Source organism: Phragmites australis, chromosome 2, assembly GCF_958298935.1.
Source record: "Phragmites australis chromosome 2, lpPhrAust1.1, whole genome shotgun sequence".
NCBI classification, from domain to species: domain Eukaryota; kingdom Viridiplantae; phylum Streptophyta; class Magnoliopsida; order Poales; family Poaceae; genus Phragmites; species Phragmites australis.
The window spans coordinates 12,292,589-12,307,093 of record NC_084922.1 but is presented as its reverse complement, the minus strand read 5'-3'; positions in this window follow the sequence as shown (position 1 = coordinate 12,307,093).

The window sequence follows — 14,505 nt, the reverse complement described above, 5'->3', positions numbered from 1 at the left end:
TTTTGAAAACATCGTGGCACATTGTTCAAATTTTGGAAATTTTTTGAAACGCTTTCATAAAAGAAAATCTCTTTTTCCTCCCTTGGGACTAATTCCTTTCCCTTTTCTTTTTCTTTCATTTTACCTTGTGGCACATTCCTTTTCTCCTCTCGGGCTGAGCCCATTTCCTTCCCTGCCTCCCCACATGGGTCGGCCAAAGGCCAGGCCTAACTCTTGCTTCCCGCTCTGCCTGCCTCTCCCAGATGGCTCCCCGGCCTAACCTGTCATCGCCTTTGCATAGCGCCCGTGAGCCGTCGCCTCCTTCCTCGCACCAGCCCATTCGGAGATGATCGACGAAGATGGAGGCGGCAGCGGCATATGAGAGCGCATCGGGGAAGTAGCTCAGGTGGCCTAGAAGCAAAACCGAGAGCACCCATGGTCTTAACGGGCGATGGCGAAGCTTGCAAGCGACTTGGATGGGGGAATAGGCGGTGAGATCGGTCGACCGTGAGCTCAACCAAGCGACAATGGAGATTGCGGCAACGAGCAAGGGTTTGGGCGAAATAGATCAAAAAAGGGGCCACAAACTTATATAGGTGGGAAATGCGTGCGGGAGTAGGATAAGGCTGGGGTTGTTGGGATTTTGCACTTTAGCCCATAAACTTTCCTGTATTTACCTATAAGCCCCTATCTTTTTGTAGTTTAGTCCTTAAACTTTCTTGTTTTTACAAAAGGCGCCCTCTCTATTTTATTCAAAGTAGTTCATTTTCTTTTTTAGATTTAACCATAAACTTGTTTTTAGCGTAACTTTCTCGTTTTAGATCCAATTTAGATGATATTCGCGCTCACATGTTCATAGTAGCGTGTACTCTATTTTAGTACCTTTTTTTATAGATGTTAGATTTGTTTGGTGTACTATTCTTAGTTAGTTTTATTGTGTGTTTTCTGATGTTTCGAGAGCAAATGAGGAGCAGTTCGAGAATCTCCAGGACCAAGTATTTGAAGAATCTGAGCAGCAAGTTGGAAGAGACAAGTGTCCTTGAACATTTTGATCCTAGTTTTTTTAAATACGTTCTTTAATTCAAGCTTGCATGTTGTTAATTTTCAATCTCATTTACTTATAGTACCATGTTCCATATAGTCATTGTCGCCTAGTTGTTTCTAGTGGTTATGATGGGTAGCTTATGCTTAGCTTTGCACAAGGGTAAAGATGGGTTGTTGGTTAAAAAAGACTAACAAACTATGTAACTATGAGTTGGGAAATTCTAGTAATGGTATAGCAACATGGAACCTTAGGCCTTGAGCAAAGAGGTGTTGATGATGGTGGTTATAGTTATGTTGCTAGTTTGGTATTTGCTCAAGTGATCTAAGTAAGGACCGATTCGTGGAGTGACAACCCAAGAAGTAATGTACCAACCACGAGGCCTAGTATGAGATAGACCTAAGCTATAACTAGCAGATCCTCAGCATACAATGAGCCACTGATGGTGTAGTAGAAGGGAATAATGAAACTTTATGGAGCTATAAGGCACAAGAGGGGGCTTCTAGGTGGTGTGACGCCACTTTGATGGTGGTGAAACCTAAGCAGGCTTATTTTTATTGGGAGGATGCTTTGTAATGGTCTTGTAGTGATTTTTCGGGTGACACACCATAAGCGTATGTTAAGTATCTTGCAAACACGGGAAATCATGACTCGTGGGGAAAGCTGGACAACCTCTGCAGAATGTAAAATCTGATATATCAGTCATACTCATGGTCATGAGAGACTTAGATCCTCACATGATTAGTTGGATAGTTTGGTTGGATGGTGGGGTGTTACCTATGATAGGTATCAAGTCGGTTAGTTTGGGAACCTGATGCGGTTTTCAGATAGTTGGGAAACATATGCAAATGTTTCTAGGAGATGGAAATTTAGCGATGCTTTTATAGGATGCTTTTATAACTCTACGTTTGCATAGTTGGCATTTATACTAATTTAACCTATTATAGCATGTTCCTTTATTTAAGCTAGCATGTTATTTATTTCCCATACTTGCGGAGTACAAAATATACTCACACTTGCTATTTTCATCCAAATGTACATCAAACGTTGTTTAGACAATAAAGGAGAACCAGACTACTACATCGATGAAGATGAAGATTGCTAGGCTAGTGGACCCTCGGTCAATTGCCTATGAAAGATGGGAGCTTTGCTATGTTTTGCTAGTATGCTAGTATACTTTAGTTAAAGACTTTAGGGTCTTTCTATCTTGTTTAAGTTAAGCATTGTAATAATGGTACTATGTGTGATACACTGATGAACACTACGTGAAAAAAGCTCAAAAGTGATAGTTCATAACTACCATGGATGATGGGTCCCGCACCCGTCACCTGAACGCGTCACTGATGACCAGTAATAACTGACGGGTTACCAATGAGATCATTGATGATAGGTCAAAACTTAACCCATCACTTATAACCTTCATAAGTGATGGGTCATAATTGTGACCCATCACTTATTACAAGTCATAAGTGATGGGTCATAGTTATGACCCATCACTTATAACGGATGAACGATTTTTGCGCTTTTTAGACACGAAAAAAGTTAAAAAATATATTTTTCACCCGAGACAACCCAACTCAGAGCCATCACCACTCGCCACATGTCCCTTGCTATTTTTCAAGCTATTTTCAGCATGTGTGTACTGTGGAAATCGAACTCACGACCTACCCTCACGTGCATCTCCGCCTTACTATTTCACCCTCGCTTACATTCTAAAGGAGCAATCGAACTCATGACATACCCTCACGTAAATCTCTGCCTTACCATTTCACCCTCGCTTACGTTCTAAAGAAGCAGGATATTTTGTCCTTTTAACCTTTTTGTCAAAGGTCATAGGTGACAAGTCATAACTATAACCCATCACTTTTGACTTGTAATAAGTGACTGGTCATAGTTACTGTTGGGGATCATCTCCCGCCACCCCCTAACTCGAAGGGAACCGCAAAGTCTACTGGAGATGCTACGTGATAGCCATTGTGCTTCTGTTGCAGGAGTTCGTCCGTCAGCCGCGGAGATCAGGGAGCGAAGTTGGTCGAAGGGTGCGGGCGCCCCCGCTTCTTCAGGTTCCCGAACCGGCGAAGGCGAAGGCTCATTGCCTTCGACTAGCGAGGGAAGCCCCGGTTCGCATCCCGCATCTTTTGGAGCAGGCGAAGGCGTGAGCTAACCTTCGCCGGGAGGCGAAGGCTGCCCGGCATGCGACCGGGCGAAGAAGGCTTCGGCACCCTTCGAAGGGATGGCCAACTCGATAGTGTGCCCGACTACGGTCGTCCTGGGTACTGTTGTAATTATGGGATCATGCTCATTTGTACCATAATGCCCCCGGATATTCCGAGAATGTAGCAGGTTAGGGGGTAAGATATGTAAACGAAACCCGTGATCGCCGGGTACGGGCTATAAATAGAGCCACAGTGTAACCGTAAGGGGTAATTGAAAACTATTTCGCTTCCAGCACGTGTCACTCTAAGGGACCTTCGATATCTCCGCTCCCGAAGGCCTACCTTGCTGGGACTTCGATCCCAACAGTTGGCGCAGTTGAGAGAGCAAATGGCATCATCTTCGTGGGGGTCGCGAAGCGTCTTCACGGATTGCCAAAAGGAAAGTGGGTTGAAGAACTGCCCAAGGTACTATGTTCATTAAGAACAACGGTTGCAAGACTAACTGGATACACGCCATTTTGCCTCCTCTTCGGCGAAGAGGCCATGACTCCAGAGAAATGCAAAACAAAATCATTCAGGGTCGGGAATGAACCAGACCAATGCGAGGAACTATCATCGAAAGATGCCCTTGAAGAAGTAAGATTGCAAGCCGCAAAAAATCTGGCTAGTTATCAACAAGAGACCAGAAAATGGAGAGATAGGAATATATCCGACAAGACCTTCGCCCCCGAAGACTTGGTGCTGCGAAGGTTCGGTACAACAACATCGGTTGGAAAACTTCAGAGTAAATGGGATGGCCTTTTCATAGTTAAAAGATCTCTGAGACCTGGCTCATATCATCTAGCTAATATGGAAGGTGAGGAACTTCCACACACTTGGAACACAGACAATCTTCGCAAGTTCTACGCCTGAAGGTCGACAACTAAAGTCCAAGACTCCAATGTAATTTTTTATTTTGTAGTATTTCTTGTAATCACATTGTAAGCGTACTGCACTCTTTTCCTCACAGGGGGACCCCTTCACTAGGGGGTGAGGTTTTTAATGAGGCAGAAACCCATGTAAACATTGATAGTAGCACCCCAAAAAAAAATGTTGCTTGTCTCGAGTACTAGTAGTTTATCGTCGAAGTGCGCCAACCTAGAGGTAGATTGGCGCACCAATCGACGACTAGAACGTGGTGTAAAGTGTAAGAAAACAAACATACACTTGCGACCTTTGTGGAATTACAAAAACCGCTCGGGGTCTAAGAGTGCATGCCCCCGCACTGAAGGAAAAACATACCTCCGGGAGAAAAAACGAAGTATCGCTGAACCAACGAAACGGCAGCGCACTTCGCCAAAAGTCGGGGGCTAAGAGTGCCTGCCCCCGCAACGAAGGAAAAACATACCTTCAGGAGAAAAAAATGAAGTGTCGCTGAACCAACGAAACGGCAGCGCACTTCGCCAAAAGTCGGGGGCTAAGAGTGCTTGCCCCCGCACCGAAGGAAAAATATACCTTCGGGAGAAAAAACGAAGTGTCGCTGAACTAACGAAACGGCAGCGCACTTCACCAAAAGTCGGGGGCTAAGAGTGCCTGCCCCCGCACCGAAGGAAAAACATACCTTCGGGAGAAAAAATGAAGTGTCGCTGAACCAACGAAACGGCAGCGCACTTCGCCAAAAGTTGGGGGCTAAGAGTGCCTACCCCCGCACCGAAGGAAAAACATACCTTCGGGAGAAAAAACGAAGTATCGCTGAACCAACGAAACGGCAGCGCACTTCGCCAAAAGTCGGGGGCTAAGAGTGCCTGCCCCCGCACTAAAGGAAAAACATACCTTCGGGAGAAAAAACGAAGTGTCGCTGAACCAACGAAACGGCAGCGCACTTCGCCAAAAGTCAAGGGCCAAGAGTGCCTGCCCCCGCACCGAAGGAAAAACATACCTTCGGGAGAAAAAATGAAGTATCGCTGAACCAACAAAACGGCAGCGTACTTCGCCAAAAAGTCGAGGGCTAACAGAGCCTGTCCCTGCACCGAAGGAAAAAACATACCTTCAGGAGCGAAAACGAGGTATCGCCTGACCAAAGAAACGGCAGTGCACTTCACAAAAAACTCGGGGGCAAATATCGCCCCCCCCCCCCCCCGAGATGAAGTAAAATCAAGCCTTCGAGGCTAAAAGTCGGGAGCCAAGAGTGCTTGCCGTCGCAACGACCTCAAAAGAACCAAATCCCTACAGGCCGAAGTTACCTGCGACTTAAAGTCGGGGCGCGGGGGGGGGGGGGGGATGGCGTTTTAAAAAATAAAATAAAATAAAATAGTAGCCCCACGCAATCGCAGGAAACTGCGGCGAAAGTCGGGGGGACGGCGTCGCTAAGTACGTATGATCTGAAGACCCAACTAAAGAGATTCGGAACGCCTCGAATCGCAGAAAACACTTCGGGCGCCATGCCACTAAAAGTATAACAAAAGAACAAATCATAATACAAAACCGATTTATTCCGCATCGTAATCAACATCTCGATCAACAAAATCCTTATACCAATGACTGAAAGAAAATCAAAAAGCAATGCCTTCGCTAGCATGAAAATGCGTCGTTGGGGCCGGATGGGCGCCAACTTGAGTACAATATGACGGCGACATAGGGATATCGTCGTCGCTACCACTGCGCCTCACTACTTGCGGAGAGGGACCACGGCGATAGAAAATTTGCAGTCGGTGCAAAACTGGCTCTTCGTCCTGAGGTTCAATCTTCGGCTCAAGGAGCACCGATGTGCCTTCAACGTCTCCCCTCACTGCACGGCGTAGATTCCGTTCAGCTCGTCGACTAGCTAGTGTCATATCATCATATGACCTACACTTTGCATGCCAATACCGCTCCAGCTTGATATCGGCATGACGTCGGTGAAATGATTCCCAGCAGGACCATGACACATAAAAATTGTCCCTCATCATGGTCAAAGGGACAGCTTCTTCGGCTACCTGCGCAGTGTCCGAAGGAACGACCTGCGTAGGGAGCGCAAAAAGGTCAATAACACTTTGATATAAACATAAAACATATTACACAACCAACGTGTTACATCGTCAATTACAAAAGCGAAAGCACAAACAATACGACCCTTCGCGCTGAGTCAGCCCACCTTCCCAGTATCTTCGGCTGTCGTGGTCGTCGGTTTCGACGAGGGGTCATCCCTCACCTTGGCCTAACAAAAAATTAATAATAATTATAATTATTATTACACATAATTCATTTATAATCTTCAACCAGATAAAACAAAAGTTTACTTAGCATACCCTTTGTCGATTCATTTCGGCTTCTCGAAGAGCGAGCTCGCGGCCGTGCTTGCACCAATAATTGGTGGTGAATGATCGAGCGGTGCTCTTCGATGCCTTCGTAACGGCCGAAGTCGATAGATCCGACGGGTACTGGAAGGAAGGCCTCTGGAGAGCAGTATGATGGTCGCAACCCGTCATCTCGATAGACTGCATGAGACTTCGGGCGGCAACCATCGAGCAGAAATTGCCGTAAAGTTGCACTGCAGGAAGGAGGCTCCCACTGGTCTCGTCGATCCAATTAATAAGCCCCCCAGCCCTACAAGTTCTATTGATGGGGGAGTCACCGAGGCGCCAATACCTTCGAAGGTATGACTGACTGCTTCGCACGCGGTGACCGCCTTCGGCTCAAGCTCCCCAATGACATTAAGAGTATCATCGTTAAAAGCCTTCGCTTCGCTTAATTCAGACTGCAGCCGCTGCGCTTTCTCCTTCTCCGACGCGCAAAGTGCCTGCAAGTCGCACACTTGCGCCCCGGAGGACTGTAGGTTCTTGCGAAGGCAGCTTACTTCGCTATCCGCAATCTCCTTCTCCGAGCGAAGGGTGCTAACCTCCCTTTCGAGCTGCTCCAGTCGTAATTCAGCATCCTTCGCTCGCCGCGACATCTCGCGTTTTTGGCCCTCAGCTTTTTCTGCCCGTTTTTGCAGCAAGTCAATCTGGGCCTGAGCGCTTCGGGCCCGGGCTTCGGATTTCTCCGCCTACTTCTGCTGAGCCCGTGAGAGGAGAAAAACCTGCAGTGTCGAATACAAGTCAGCAAAATACCAGGTTTAGTAATGTAAGAAAATAAATGATATACCTTCGCTATAGCCACATCAGAAGCATCGAGCAGCTCGCTTGTAGACTTTTGGGCGAGAGGAATCTTGAGTTCAGGGAGGATGAAGGTACCAAACATCTTCTTTGCATCACTAACCTCCCCGATACTCGGCTCAAAAGCGGCGGGACGCAACGCCTCAGGCGCAATGGCCTTTGCATCAAGCAGCCCGCTGAGGCCCTTCAAACCCTTCCCGCCACGGTGGGGCGCACTCGGTGTTGACTCTTCGGTCTCAGAAGATGAGCTCGAAGGCGATGAGGGCAATGAGTACGCCACCACATCTATGTTGTCGGCACCTTTGGTTTTGGGCTCCTCCTGAGTAGCGGCCTCGGGTATTGCACCCGCCTCTGTCAATTCCTCGTCATCGCTCAGAATTGACGTTGGGAGATCGACGTGCAAGCAAAACAATGATTTTGGCGCTTGGACCTCCTGCGCGCCTTCAGAACTCTCCCGCCGGGCCATGTCGTGCGAAGCAGCAAAGCCCTCCGGAGACGTTTCTGTGTGAAAAACCTCAGGCACGGCTTCACGCGGCCTTTTCCGAAGGGCAACACCTTTCTTAGTACGGCCCCCCTTCGGTGACCACTCGGTGTGCTTCCTCTTTGTCGAAGGGTGAGCGGCGGCCTCTTCGCCCGCTTCCACTGCTGGGGAGCCCCACGCGCTACTTTGCAGCACGACGGCGATCTTCAGTCGTTCAGCATATGATAGACCTTGATACTCGAAGACTCTATTCAGTCTTCGGGTAAGTCCCTGGTCGGCACAGAGCTGCGTTTCGCCAGGTGTGATCTTGCCGACTAACATTATAGCCTTTGCCTCTACCTCGGCACTGACAAATCTGGAAAAAATCATAACCGTTAGGCAAGGAAATTCAAATTATGTAAAAATGTACGGACAAGGGAGCACCTGCGAAGCAGTCCACAGTAGGATGGGACCGACACAGCCCCTCGAGCCCCTTGTCCCCGAATTCTGGAATAACCCAGCCACGGCTCAGGGGCCAGACTCCGGCAGCTACAAACTCCTCCACCAAGTCGCGAGTCGAAAGATGCTTCGCGCACCTGGCGAAGGCTTCAAGGGCAATTTGCTGCGATGATTTCAACCGCACATCTGGTGCACGGTTTCCCTTAACTTCTTCGCATCTAGATACAAGATATTCTTCGGCTTCCACTTTGTGGTAGAACCACCACTGGGTCCAATCACTAGGCCACTTGTTCTTGTACACCACCGCGGGCGTAGACAAGCCAGCGCGATAGGCGAAGTTCAAACACCCATGGTGAGCCTCACTCTGCACTCCGCAGGCGAAGACCGGCTTTGGTTGGTGGTGCAGTTGGTGCGCGGCGGCGAATGCCCTGGCGGACGCCTTAACCCCCTCCGAGCGAGCGGCCCAGGCGAAGAGACCCATTCTCACTATGGCATTAGGGGTCAATTGATGCAAATAGACTTTGAACAGTTTTAATACTTTGATCACCATCTCGTAACAATGAAGCCGAAGGCCGGCCCGGAAATAGTGCACAAACACAATAGCCCCATCATCAGCTGGCTCCGGTATCTCTTGTTTGCCGGAAAGCCGAACCTTCGAAACATCGCTAACCAAACCTTCTCTGACAAGGCCAGCTAGAACTTCACCATCCACTTTGGATTGGCCAATCCAATAGGTCTTCGGTCGAGAGGATCTAAGCTTCAGAGCCATCTAGCCCAAGAAATTCCTTGAACAGCACGATGACAACTGGGGGCTTCGTCTAAGGCGTTCGAAAAACTGTAACCGACTTCGTGCGAGAGCGACAGCTTTAGCAAGGGCACGGTGAAATTTTTTTGACAGCAACCCGATATTTATAGGGCGAGACGGCGGCAGTTACAATTTCCCGCATCAAAAATTGAACCGGCACCGAAAACCATGCTGAGGCATCCACCAAGAACATTAAATGCAGGCAGTTATAGAGATCGTTGCGTAGGCAGTTATAGAGATCGTTGCGTAGCTACTAAGGATCTATATATATATATATATATATATATATATATACAACATCCAAAAATTAACAGCGTGCATTGAATCTAGTATACTTCGACAGGCCGAAGGGGGACGGCATTGAGATATCGCGAAGGCTATAGGCTCGACCTATCAAAGATAAACCTTGCCAGTAGAGGGCTACTATTGGGGATCATCTCCTGCCACCCCCTAACTCAAAGGGAACTGCGAAGTCTACTGGAGATGCTACGTGATAGCCATCGTGCTTCTGTTGCAGGAGTCCGTCCGTCAGTCGCGGAGATCAGGGAGCGAGGTTGGTCGAAGGGTGCGGGCGCCCCCGCATCTTCAGGTTCCCGAACCGGCAAAGGCGAAGGCTCATTGCCTTCGACTGGCGAGCGAAGCCCCGGTTCGCATCCCGCATCTTCAGGTTCCCAAACCGGTGAAGGCGAAGCCCCGGTTCGCATCCCGCATCTTTTGGAGCAAGAGAAGGCATGAGCTGACCTTCGCCGGGAGGCGAAGGCTGCCCGGCATGCGACCGGGCGAAGAAGGCTTTGGCACCCTTCGAAAGGATGGCCAGCTCGACAGTGGGCCCGACTACGGTCGTCCTGGATACTGTTGTAATTATGGGATCATGCTCATTTGTACCATAATGCCCCCAGATATTCAGGGAATGTAGCAGGTTAGGGGGTAAGATATGTAAACGGAACCCGTGATGGCCGGGTATGGGCTATAAATAGAGCCACAGTGTAACCGTAAGGGGTAATCGAAAACTGTTTCGCTTCCAGTACGTGACACTCTGAGGGACCTTCGATATCTCCGCTCCCGAAGGCCCACCTTGTCTGGGACTTCGATCCCAACAGTTATGACCCGTTACTTTTGAGCTTTGTACAATAGACACACAAACCAGTTGATCCGTAGTGTCTTCGGTTAAACAGGCATAACTTTTGCATACGGACTCTAATTTTGACGTTTTTTTAATTCTACGGATATCTACATAAAAAGTTACATCCGTTTTTCCCTAACTTTGTCGGGTTCGGAAAATTTTTGAGACCAAAAATAGCTTGGAAGATTGAGTTCTCGCCTTCGAAAGTTTCTACACCATTTTCAAAAGGCGCGTTTATATCCATAGCCGCCATCCCTTACATCAATCTTGAGTAGAAATATACAATATTTGTGGAAAAAATAAGAGAAAAATAAAATAAAAATATTTGTGAATTCACTACTATAAATCAAATTGCTTTAAAAAAAATGATATTTGCTTTTACCATTTTACTACACATTTTATGGTTTGCAAATCAATGCAAATTTTACTATTGGATACAATAAATTATATAGTTATTATTTTTTATTAATACTAGCTAGATTTATAATTGATACATTATGAATGATATATTAGACATGTCACAACTACGTAAAAAAACTGAAAAGTAGTTGAGCTAATACATCTAAAATTTCATCAAACTGATTGACTAATACAACTAATGGTTGACTAATTAAGATTCCTTCATCTGTTCTCACGGATCAAAACTTGTCATTAGTGATAGGTCAAAACTTGACTTGTCGCTAATGACTCTCTGGAATGACCCGTCACTGATGAGTTAGTCATTAATGATGAGTCACAACTACGACCCATCACTTTTAACATAAGTGACAGGTCATATTGCGATCCGTCACTAATTTTGTGTCTCCTTTGTCAGTTTTTCATGTAGTTAAAGTCGCTATATGTATGAAACTAGATCTTGATATACATGTAATTTACATCTGATTTTGTCCCTCTATAAAACCTGGTGTGACAGAAGTACTATCGTCGGAACTCATCCCACTCCCAGACCCCATCGTTCCATAATTTCACCATATCTTCCACCAATAGTTCCAGAAACACATCTATATCGTTGCTAGATTGTTTTGGTCCTTAGATAAGAATGGACAGCATAAGGCACTTTCGTTTCATACACAGCCATGGATGAAGAACGTAGATGGCTAGGACCATTAGTCAAGTGCTATGTGAGGTGTTACCGAAAGGATTCATTTGATCGGTACTCAACACGAACCTTACATTCCATGGATCTTTAGCGAAATTTGGATACATGACATTGAACTTTTTCGATTGGCTAGCATCACCGAGGTGTTGAAGCTTAGTTCCATCCTTCTCACGCTTATCGAAATGACAACACATCAGTTCAGAGTCCTTAGGGTTCGAATACAAATGCTGCAAGCGGGAGATCACTAGTAGGTACCACATTACCATGGCATGACTTCTTCTCTTCTTCTCCATGTTAGAAGAAGTGTCTACTTCATCACGATCAGGAATACTCTTCTTTTTCTTCGCGTTGGCAGAAGCATCTTCATCCTCACAATAATCATTCCTCTTGTATTGACTAGCATTGCACACTGGGTATTTATACAAGGCTTCATACTCTTTACGGTAGAGGATACAGTGGTTTGAACACACGTGTATTTTTTGCACATCCAATGACAATGGGCAGATAAGCTTCTTCGCTTAATAAGTGGTGGTGGGAAAGTAATTAGGCTTCGGAAGCATGTTTGCTAAGTGACTCGACAGATCCAAGAAACTCTTATCGGATCATCTATTTCTGGCCTTCAACCTTAGAAGTTCAAGCATTGAATGCAATATCGTAAACTCCTTTTCATAGCCCTTCGATTCTACATACAAAAGTTTCTTTGATGCCTTCTGTAATGCCTCAAAATTATCTAAACCTCTCATGTCTCTTCAAACATACAGTTCTGTTGGTGCAACATTTCCTCTATATCGAAATAATTATCATCATCCATCATAACATCAGTGTCGCCTTTAACTCCCTTATCATCACCATCCACTTGATCAACAGCTATGTTCTCGTTTGATTCGCATCTACATTGTTCGCCATGTTTGGAGCAACATGTGTAATCCTCTACAAAACCTCTCACGATCAAGTGTAATTTGATTATCCCTTATTTTTCCTATAATTTCTGGTTCTTGTAGTCAGAGTATGGACAGTGTATTTTCTTTGTCTTCTTAGTCAAAGCGTCCTTCTTGGTGCTTTAAAAAAAGTAGAGTCCTTTAATGTATATTTTTCCATATCTTGGTGCATCGTACATTCGTGTTTTGTCCATCTTTAACTCAAACGCAAAACTAGATACATAAATTAATTAATAACAAAATCATAGTAATTTTTTAAAAAAGGGGGAATTAGGCTTGTTACGATAATAATTTGTATTTGCAATTAAATCTACATTGGTGCAAATTTATGGCTCAAAACAATGTGGATTCATTGCACTCTCTCTCACTCTACATCTAGATCTAGATCTAGACCCAAAAAATCTCCATTCACGATAAAACCTCCTAGAGGCTAAAAACATCAAATGGAAGCTATATTTTTGAAATTTAATATTAGAATCATGTGAATCTACACAATTGAATAACATTAGCTACATATTTTAGCTAATTCAGGGATCTAAAGGCTAGAACCATAAGCATCTCTAGATCACATCGAATCCTAATTAAGCCTTAAATCTAAATCTAGACTTCGAAAAGATGCTAGCTAGGGATTAGATACTCTTACCTTAGATGGTTCCTCCAAGGTATTCAAAAACAAAACCTTCACCCATTGTTTCCAAATCTCGTGATCGCCTTTGAGCTGTACTGTTCACACACAGTGAGCTCAGTCTGAATGGAGCTCCTCACGGACATGTATTATTTATGGAGAGATTACCACAGACAGTTCACATAAAAAACCACATGTAGAAACTAATTTCCAATGACGTTTCCTTTTGTAAACTGCCTTTGAAAATAACTCCATTTCCACATGCGGTTTATATAAATAACCGTCTGTGGAAATTATCTTTTCCAGAAGCGGTTCCTTATGTGAACCGCTTGTGGAAAAAGGCTCCATTATCACAAGCGATTCATATAAGAAACCTCCTATGGAAAAGATTATTTTCAGAGGTGGTTTTGTACGTGAACCTCCTATGATAATGAAGATATTTTCAGAGACGGTTCACATAAGAAACCGCTTCTGAAAATTAGTTTTCACAGGCTGACTAAAATCGTACAGGACTCCAGCCTACTACTCAAGCGGTTTGCCATATGAACCGCCTGTAGAAAAGAACCCTGGATATCTCGAAAAAATAGTTTTTTTAATAGTTAAAAGTTCACACCATGCATTGTGGTGGGTAGTGGCTTGAGGAGACTTATGACTAGGTGGAGTCCTATGTATCCTTAGGGAATTGTACACTTGATCGATATGCCATGTTAACTACAAAAGAAGCAATTAGTGGCCTTGGATTTTTTTCCCACAGCAAATAATAATGTTTGCCTTCCCTTGGTAAACAACTTTATTCCTTTTGTACAATACCCCCCCCCCCCTAACTCGTAAGCGTGGAAACAAAGCTCCTGCCAAAGTTGCGCCAAAAACGAGATTAATGGCAGCCAACTTTGCATTTTGTAAGTCAAGCAACTCTAGAGCTAGACACTTGTGTGCTAGATTATCCTAGATGTCAAGCATTTCCTTCGGGTTAATCTGATAGTTGCTTAATATAATTCTTAACTGGGATGCAAAAGGGAATGGACTTCTTGCTAATGCCTCAAAAGTTAGTCGTGTATGTTTATTTGATATATGTTCTTTACCTAAGGAACTTTGTTCAGTTTGCACGTAGAAACCACTAGCTAGCCTAAAGAAACTTCACGCCTTTTCACTTTACTGGGGTGATACGTTAGTAAGAATTCATACAGGACAATGCATATATATTGAAATAGTCCCTTCAGCCTAAAATATTTCTCAAAGTAAATAAGACTTACATAGTTTTCTTTTGGCCAACGTAGGCATACCACCGTTGATGAAAGTTAGAAAAGTACTCTATTAACTAGCATGCTTGGTAAAATGGACGATTTTGTTTCGACTGAACATTAGTAATTTCGTGGGTCTTAAAAAATATACATGCTTTGTTTAATTAAGTTGGTTGCATATATAAGAATTTATTTTCTTTTTTATTTTCTCTCATGAACAAAACTGATTTACTACAAGATGAGTATTCGTTTAAGACACCCTCCCACCACAAACATTAAAATTAGGATCACAAAACAATGTGATATTCCAAAGATCCTAATTTTACATTATAAATTCATTCCAAAATTTATAGCTTGTAAACTGCAGAGCATTTCTTGGTCTCTGCCTTTTGGAATGAATTTACGCAATTCTGCTCCCCTCTCTTGTCTTCTCAAAGATTCCAGCACCACTTGTGCATGGCATACA